An 8,041-nucleotide genomic window follows, 5' to 3' on the forward strand; every position below is an offset into this window, starting at 1 on the left:
AATAATATTGGGAAAATTGTATCAACATGGAAAAATAAGTTAGATCCATGTTTCAGAAAACGAATTCTGTATAGACATAAAAATAAAATTCCAGATGAATTAAATATCTGTTTAAAAGAATCAGAAAAATGTCTCTTTGTAATTGCTTTGGGCTGAATTGTGTCCCCCACAAATTCGTATGTTGAAGCCCAAATCCCCAGGGCTTTTTAGAAGGTAATTAAGATTCAATAAGGTGATAAGGGTAACGTCTCAATACACTAGCATTGATAGCCTTAGAGAGAGAGATCTCTCACACAATGCACACACACACATTGAGGAAAAGACCATGTAAGGATTCAATGACAAGGTCGTCTTCTGTAAGCCAAGGAGAGAGAGCTCTCACCAGAAACTGACCAGGCTAGCACCCTGATCTCAGACTCCTGGCCTCCAGAAACTGTGAGAAAATAAATTCCTATTGTTTAACCACAGGTCTGTTGTATTTTGTTATGGCAACCCGAGCTGACTAATGCAGTAAACTTAAATTGAAGATCTTTCAAATATGTCATAAACACTGGAGATCAAAAATTAATATGTCTTGCCAATTTGATTACATGGGATTTTAAAACTTCTGTTTCATGGAAACTGCCACATTCCAGGTAAATGGACAAAATATTCTTTGTTTTCTATATATAATAAAACCAAGAGCAATAACATAAAGAGCTTCTGAAATAATTAAGAAAATGGCATTTTAATAGAAAAATGGACAATTAATGTGAACAGAACATTTACAGAGGGAAAAAAGATTAATAAATGTAAGACAAATTGCTCTACCTCATTAGTGATCAAAGTACTGCATAAAAAATAATAGTAAAATGCTTTTTCTTGTCAAATTATAAAGAATGAGTTGAGTGGCAATTTCTATTATTGGCTGGATGCAACAAAATAACATTCACACATGCCATGGATTGGGGTATCCATATGTTCATATAGTGGTTCAGTATCATTACAATTTAAAATGTATATCCCACTGATCCAGCAGTGCTCCCGTTCAGAAAACCCCTCATGGTGAACAAATATTATTCATATAATATGCATACATATTATAACAGCAAAAATAAATTTTATAAAAGACTAAACATCCATCAAAGGAAATACATAAATCAGAACACAGTCCTACATGAACTATTATGTGGGGGTAAAAATAATATTTTCTTTGTATTTATGAGAGGAAGTTCCAGTAGGAATTGAAAAGCCTACAAAGTAATTCACAAAGACTTGTAGAGTGTGATGCCATTTACCACACTCTAAAAACCTTTATGTGTATGCGTGTGTGTGTGTGTGTGTGTGTGTGTATACACACACAAAAGGAAGAAAGAACAGAAAGATAAATGCCAAACTTTTTAAGTGTTTACCCTAGAGAGGGAAATAGTATTATCGAAATCCTTTTGCTCTTTTAGTCTCTACTTCTCAGCTTTCTTAAAATGAGTACTAGCAGAGTTTGAACCAAATAGAAATAGCACTTATTCTGGAAAAGCTATGGTACAAAACAAATCATAAAATGAAACAAAACAAAACAACAACAAAAACAACTGTTGATACCATTATAAATACATCTCTTTTGGGAACAATAATTCATATAGTAGGAACCATAAACTTATTCACATCTTCTTATAAAATAAAAGTAGTCAGTTTTATACATTTTATTATGTTACTTTAATTCTACTGAACGATTGATATTAAAACTCTTTTATCAATGAAAGCAACCTAGGTTCAAACATTTACTTCAGTGGTAAGTCTGGTCAGTGCCCCTTTCTAGCTACTTTCTGTTGTTCCCTTAGCTCAGACCCTCATTGCCTGCCAGGTTTATTTTAATGGACTCCTACGTGACCCCTCTCCTTACAGGCTCTCTTCCTTCTACTCTGTTCTTCTTGTTGCTGTTAGTGTTGCCTTTTTAAAAACTAAATCTCATTTAACACCTTTTTATGCAAAATCCTTCAGTGGTCCCCATATCTTCAGAAAGTATTTGAATTCCTTAGCCATAACCTTTGTGTCCCTTTGTGATCCAGTCCTTCTCACCCTGTCTTTACTCTCTACAGTCTGTCAGGAAAGAAGTGTGGCCCCGCTGAAGCTATTGAAGATCTCAGTCCACCCAGGGCTTTTCAATGGACCTTCACAGCCACAGCCTAGGGGAGGCACCCGGGAGATGGAGGCTAAGCAATCTGACTTTATTGTCCTCTGTCTCCCACTGGGAAAGTCCACTTAGACACTGGAGGTCTAAGAGTCTGCTTGAGGCAATGTCTAATGTGGCCCAAAGGCAGTTCTGGGGCCCAGACCAGGGAGGGGAAGGGGCATATATGGTAATGGAGTAACACAAGAGGACCCTAACCACCATACACCCAGGTGGTTTCCCACCATCCTGCCTTTTGTACTTTCTCATTTCTAGGAATGCTATCCACAGAACACGCCAACATCTGACTAATTGTCTTTCAAAATTGAGTTAGCCCGTCTCTTAAATTGCTAAGGTCAGGTGCAGCACTCCAAAAAGAATCAGAGATCCAGGCGTTGGTGTATTTTTCCTATTGCTTCACACCTGGAACAAAAGGTATCCATTACAGCTCCAGAAAGACATGCAGGTACCAAATGAAAAACCTGGAATTTGTGTTCTGAGAACTGTGAAACAAGAGAAAGCTTGCGGGATATTATCAGTGACTTCAAAATTAAAATGCAAATAACCAACCTTTATGTTTCAAACTAAATTTGCAGGTAATTTTGCAATTTGCAGTTATTAAAGACAAGAAGGAGGATGGCTAAGGATTACATTTAAGTCCTCACATATCTCTGATACATTTTTAAAAAATATTCTATGGAAGGAATAAAGAGACTTTTTTCTCAAACATGTTCTCTAGAAAGCTCGAGTGTTTACATATTGCCCCTGGCCTGGACTATGTTGCAGGTTTCCCTCCTGCTAATGATGTCTGGGACTCAGCATGGTAGCAGGTTTCCCCTTGTTTCTAAAGGGAGGACCCGGCATCCAAAAATAGACTGATTTTATGCTTAAATATGAAGTGAGAGTTCTGGGAATAAGAGCCTTCAGAGTCTCTTAAGTTTCTTTATATCCCTTACTTGATTTGCTAAGAATATTATGGAAACTCTGCCAATACCCTTTGGTAAGAAGCTAATTAACTATGAATGAGTATAGTCAATTGAGATATTGTTATGTAAGCAAATAGAACAATGCCAGGTTACACCGTTTATTATAAAACATGCCTCAATTAAAATTTCATGTGATATAGTGCATGCAGATTTTCTAGGATAAACAGCTATGTTTTAGAGACTAAAATCCTTTTATAGTGGGCTGGTAAACCCTGAGACAGCAAATCAATAGATTATTCAAGTCAAGCAAGAGAGTTTCAGAGAAAGACAAACTATTAACCTTAAACGTGAATGCATTTGCATTTATAAATTTAGCTTAAATCAATTTGTATCTCATCTCCTTATAATTATATCATGTTATTTAGAAATCATAAATATATTTTTAAAACTTTTTAATTGACATTGTAATGATCCAAATTCAATTCAGATTGGCCTTTATTATATTTTAAGGGAGCTAAAACCAAATTTGAACATGTTGACTACAACTTGTTCAAACTACCTGGTAAGTATCCATGATGAAAATTGCTTATAAAATTTTAAGCTCCCTGGATCCACCTTTTCACGTTTGGTTTATCAAAGGCACCCCCTTCGTCTTTTACTCTCTGAGATACAATTCACATACCACACAACATTAATACCCGTTTAGTGTTTTTAGTATACCCACCATGTTGTGCCATCATCCTCCCTACTTAATTTCAGAACATTTTCAACAATTCCAAAGAAAGCCCATACCAGTTAGCAATCACTCCATGGATTTGCCAGTTCTGGACATTGTATATAAGTGGAATCATACACTATGTGGCCTTTTGTGTTTGGCTTTTTCAACTTAGCATAACATATTCAAGCTTGTCCATGTTATAGTATGTTACTTTATTTCTTTATATGGCTGAATAATATCCATTTTATGGGTATATTACATTCTGTTTATTCATTCATCAGTTGATGAACATATGGGTTGTTTGCACTTTTTTTCTATGATGAGTAATGCCACAATGAACATTTGTGTACAAGTTTTTATGTGAACATCTATCTTCAGTTCTCTTGGATTTATATCTAGAAGTGGAATTGCTGGGCCAATGGTCATTCTATGCTTCACTTTTATGGGATTCCCGAAGAATTTCCTACAGCACTGCAACTTTTTTACATCCCCACCGGGAAGGTGTGAGGATTCCAACTTCCCTACATCCTTGCCAACAATAGTTATTGTCTCTTTTTGAGTACATCAATCCTATTCTTCAATTCTTAAATTAAAAATCCAGTGAAGCCATTAGAATGCCTTTTCCATCACCTAGATAACTCTGTGATTAAAGCTCTTCTCTCTGCTATTGTTTTCAATAGAAATAGTACAATCTTATTATACTCACATATGGATTATTACTTTTATTAATTTATTTAGCAAACATGTTCATTAAAAGATGGAGTGATATCTGTGCATAACACGTGGAACACCAACATTCCTAAAGGACTGTAGAATTCCAAAGCCAGAGTATTCTGGTTTTGCAGTTGACTACTTATGGGACCTTTGATAAGTTAAATAAATTATCCTTTGCCTCATTTTGGTAACTGTGAAGTGGAGAAATGGTTGCACATGTGAAATGAATATGTGGGAATTTCATAAGTCTATTGGTTTCCTGATGATGCCGTGACAAATTAACACAAGTTTGGTGATTTAACAAAACAAATGTATTATCTTTCTAAAGAGGAATAAATATTCTGACATGAAGCTCACTAGGCTGACATTAAGATGTTGGCAGAGCCCCATTCCTCCCTGCAGGTCTATTTCCTTGCTTTTTTGAGTTTCTAAAGGCCATCCCCATTCCTTGACTTATGGCATTCTTTCTCCACCTTCAAAGCCAACAAGGGCAGGTAGAGTCCTTCTCCTGCTTTCATTTCTCCAGTCAGAAAATTTTCTCTGGTGGTAAGGATGCAGCATTAGAATGGACCCACACAGATAACCCAGGAGAATCTTTCCATCTCCAGGCCCTTAATTTAATTTTTGCTGTGTAAGGTAACATGCTCACGGGTTCTGTGGTTTGCAACGCAGACATCTTTGAGGGACTGTTATTTGTCTATCAGAATGAAATAATGTATGTCTCATGACAAGTACTGAAATAGCACATAATGCTGGATAAATACGAATTCCCTCTTTTATTGTTTAAAATAGGGACTATATGATAAAATGGCAATGGACTCCATTTCAGCTCTGCCAAGGAGATAGATGACCAAATCTGAGAAAGTTATACTTTTATAAAGACTTAAAATACAAACACTATTATTCCCCTAGAATAATTCCTGTCACAAGATATTTGCCAGATGAATATGACATCATTAACCTCCAACCTCAAGTGTCTCGTCTTTCCTTTGGCCCAGCAGGGAAGACATCTCAACCATGTGGAGATAACTTTGTTTTTGTGATCTGATCTCTAGTCCTTTATCTTAAACAGCTACAAAAGAAACAATGTTTTCCTTATTTTGTGGACATTTCCTAAATACCTCTAAAAGCCCTGTCAATATTTGCCAGTTCCAAAATATGTTCTAGTCAAAATTCAGCTAGTGGTATTTTTAAGCAAACCCTAATTAAAAATCATTTAAATGTCAGTGATCAAAACATAGGAAGGGAAAGTCGGTATTTAATGATGATACGGCACATTTATAGAATACCTTTTCCTGAGAAGATCAAAACAGATAAGCCAAGTTTATGTATCTGTTTAACACCGATACTTGGAATTGGGCACGTACACTACCTTTTCCAGGTGGGGCTAAGAGGAGAATTGTGTATTCACCTTACACAGCTGAGAGCACAGGAACAGGCTTGTTTTATTTAGTGGGGAAAAAGTGTCTAGCCAGGGGTAGACTGACATGGAGGAACAGATAGCCTCAGTTCATGTATTATTTGCCTCTGAAATCAGTGTTACTGTTGACGTCTTCTGCCTTTATTGTCAATCCCTAAAATAAATTAAGGATTTTATTCCCTCAGAAAAGGGAGCTATAATTCATTGCTTCATATATGTTAGCAAAAACACTCCTGCCACAGGCTGTCTCTGAAATACCGCAGTAAAAAGACCTAAATCGAGGGGCGCCTGGGTGGCTCAGTGGGTTAAGCCGCTGCCTTCGGCTCAGGTCATGATCTCAGAGTCCTGGGATCGAGCCCCGCATCGGGCTCTCTGCTCGGCGGGGAGCCTGCTTCCTCCTCTCTCTCTGCCTGCTTGTGATCTCTCTGTCAAATAAATAAATAAAATCTTTAAAAAAAAAAAAGACCTAAATCGATAAAGGAGAAAAAAAGAAAATAATAAATGATCAAAATAAATAATAATTATAAATAAGAAAAATGTAAAGATGTCTGGCAATGCCACATTCTACTTAAGAGTCGAGGTGAATGTATGTTGATACAGAGACATGGTATGTGCCCCAGTGCCCACTAATTTTACAGTTGCTGATTTACAACAGACTTTTAATAAAACTGGCTCTCATTATCCTTTATATACATGACATTATATATTACATATATATTATACATATACGTTATAATTATAAATATATAATATATATTATAAATATGGTATATAAATATAGTATAAATTATAAATATAGTATATAAAATACATATTATATTACATAAGGGGTATGGATGAAATAAGAGAAAAGGAAGCGAGTAAAACCTTTCCTAGCACCTGCACAAAGTACTGTTCACCTTTTGGTGCATTTGCTTTATTTCTTTTCCTGCAAATTATTATATTTTTGCTTGTAAATTTTTATTTTGCTATGATTTCAAATATACAGAATATTTTCAAGAATAGTACCATCAATTCCCTGATATTTTCAATCCAATTTAACAACTGTTAAATCTGACTTCATTAGCTTTATCACCTTCTCCCTCTTCCCACCTGTGGGCATGTGCACACACACACACACACACACACACACACATCTGTGTTTGCATAAATATTTATAACTAGATACATATGCAAACATATTTTTTCCTGAGTCATTTGGGGGTATTATATCTTCACTCCTAAATACCTATAAAAATCAAGAACTTGAACATTGTTGCAATACGTCATTCAATCCACATATTTTACATTTGCCAGTCATAGTTTTTTCTTCTTAATATAGCATCTATCAACATTTGTTGCATTTACTTAGCAAGTCTGGTTAGTCTCCATTAATCTGGAAAAGATCCTCAGCCTTTCTGTTTTTCTTGACCTTGATATTTTAGGAGAAAATAATAATAATAATAATAATAATGATTTTGTAAAATGTCCTTTAACTTGAATGTTTCTAGTGTTTCCTCATGATGTAATGTAGGTTATGCATTTTTTTTTTTGCAAGAATACCACAGATATGGGGCTGTGTTCTTCTCACTTCTCATACCAGGAGGTACATAATGACTATTTGTTTCAACATCAATAACATGAACTTTGGTCATGAGGCTAGGCGGTATCTGAAAAGTGTCCACTGTAAATTATTTTTCTATTTATGAATCTATAATTTGTGGATGGGTATGGATACTTTAAGACTACATAAATACCCTCTTCCTCATCAAACTGTTTTTATCCATTAAATTTAGCAAACATTGATGACTTCTAACCCTATCATTTCTGCTATTTTTACTAGTTGGCACTGATAGAGATTTCTTATCTCCTCTATTATCGATTCATGTATATATGCACATTCAAATAGATTCATGGGTTCCTGTTTTATTCAGTTATAACTTATTGTTATTATTTGTATATTCAAGTGGCCCTAAACTTGACCATGGGAAGTTTTACAATCTTTTTGACTCAGCTCCATGATTTATTGAGCATTCTTTTAATTTACAGTGAAAATGTTCCAGACCCATGTTGGATTTTCTCTGCTCCAGGCTTGGCATTAGTATTTACTTCAATGAGTCCTGATTCCTTTTTAGAAG

Source organism: Lutra lutra, chromosome 9, assembly GCF_902655055.1.
Source record: "Lutra lutra chromosome 9, mLutLut1.2, whole genome shotgun sequence".
Classification (NCBI taxonomy): Eukaryota; Metazoa; Chordata; class Mammalia; order Carnivora; family Mustelidae; genus Lutra; species Lutra lutra.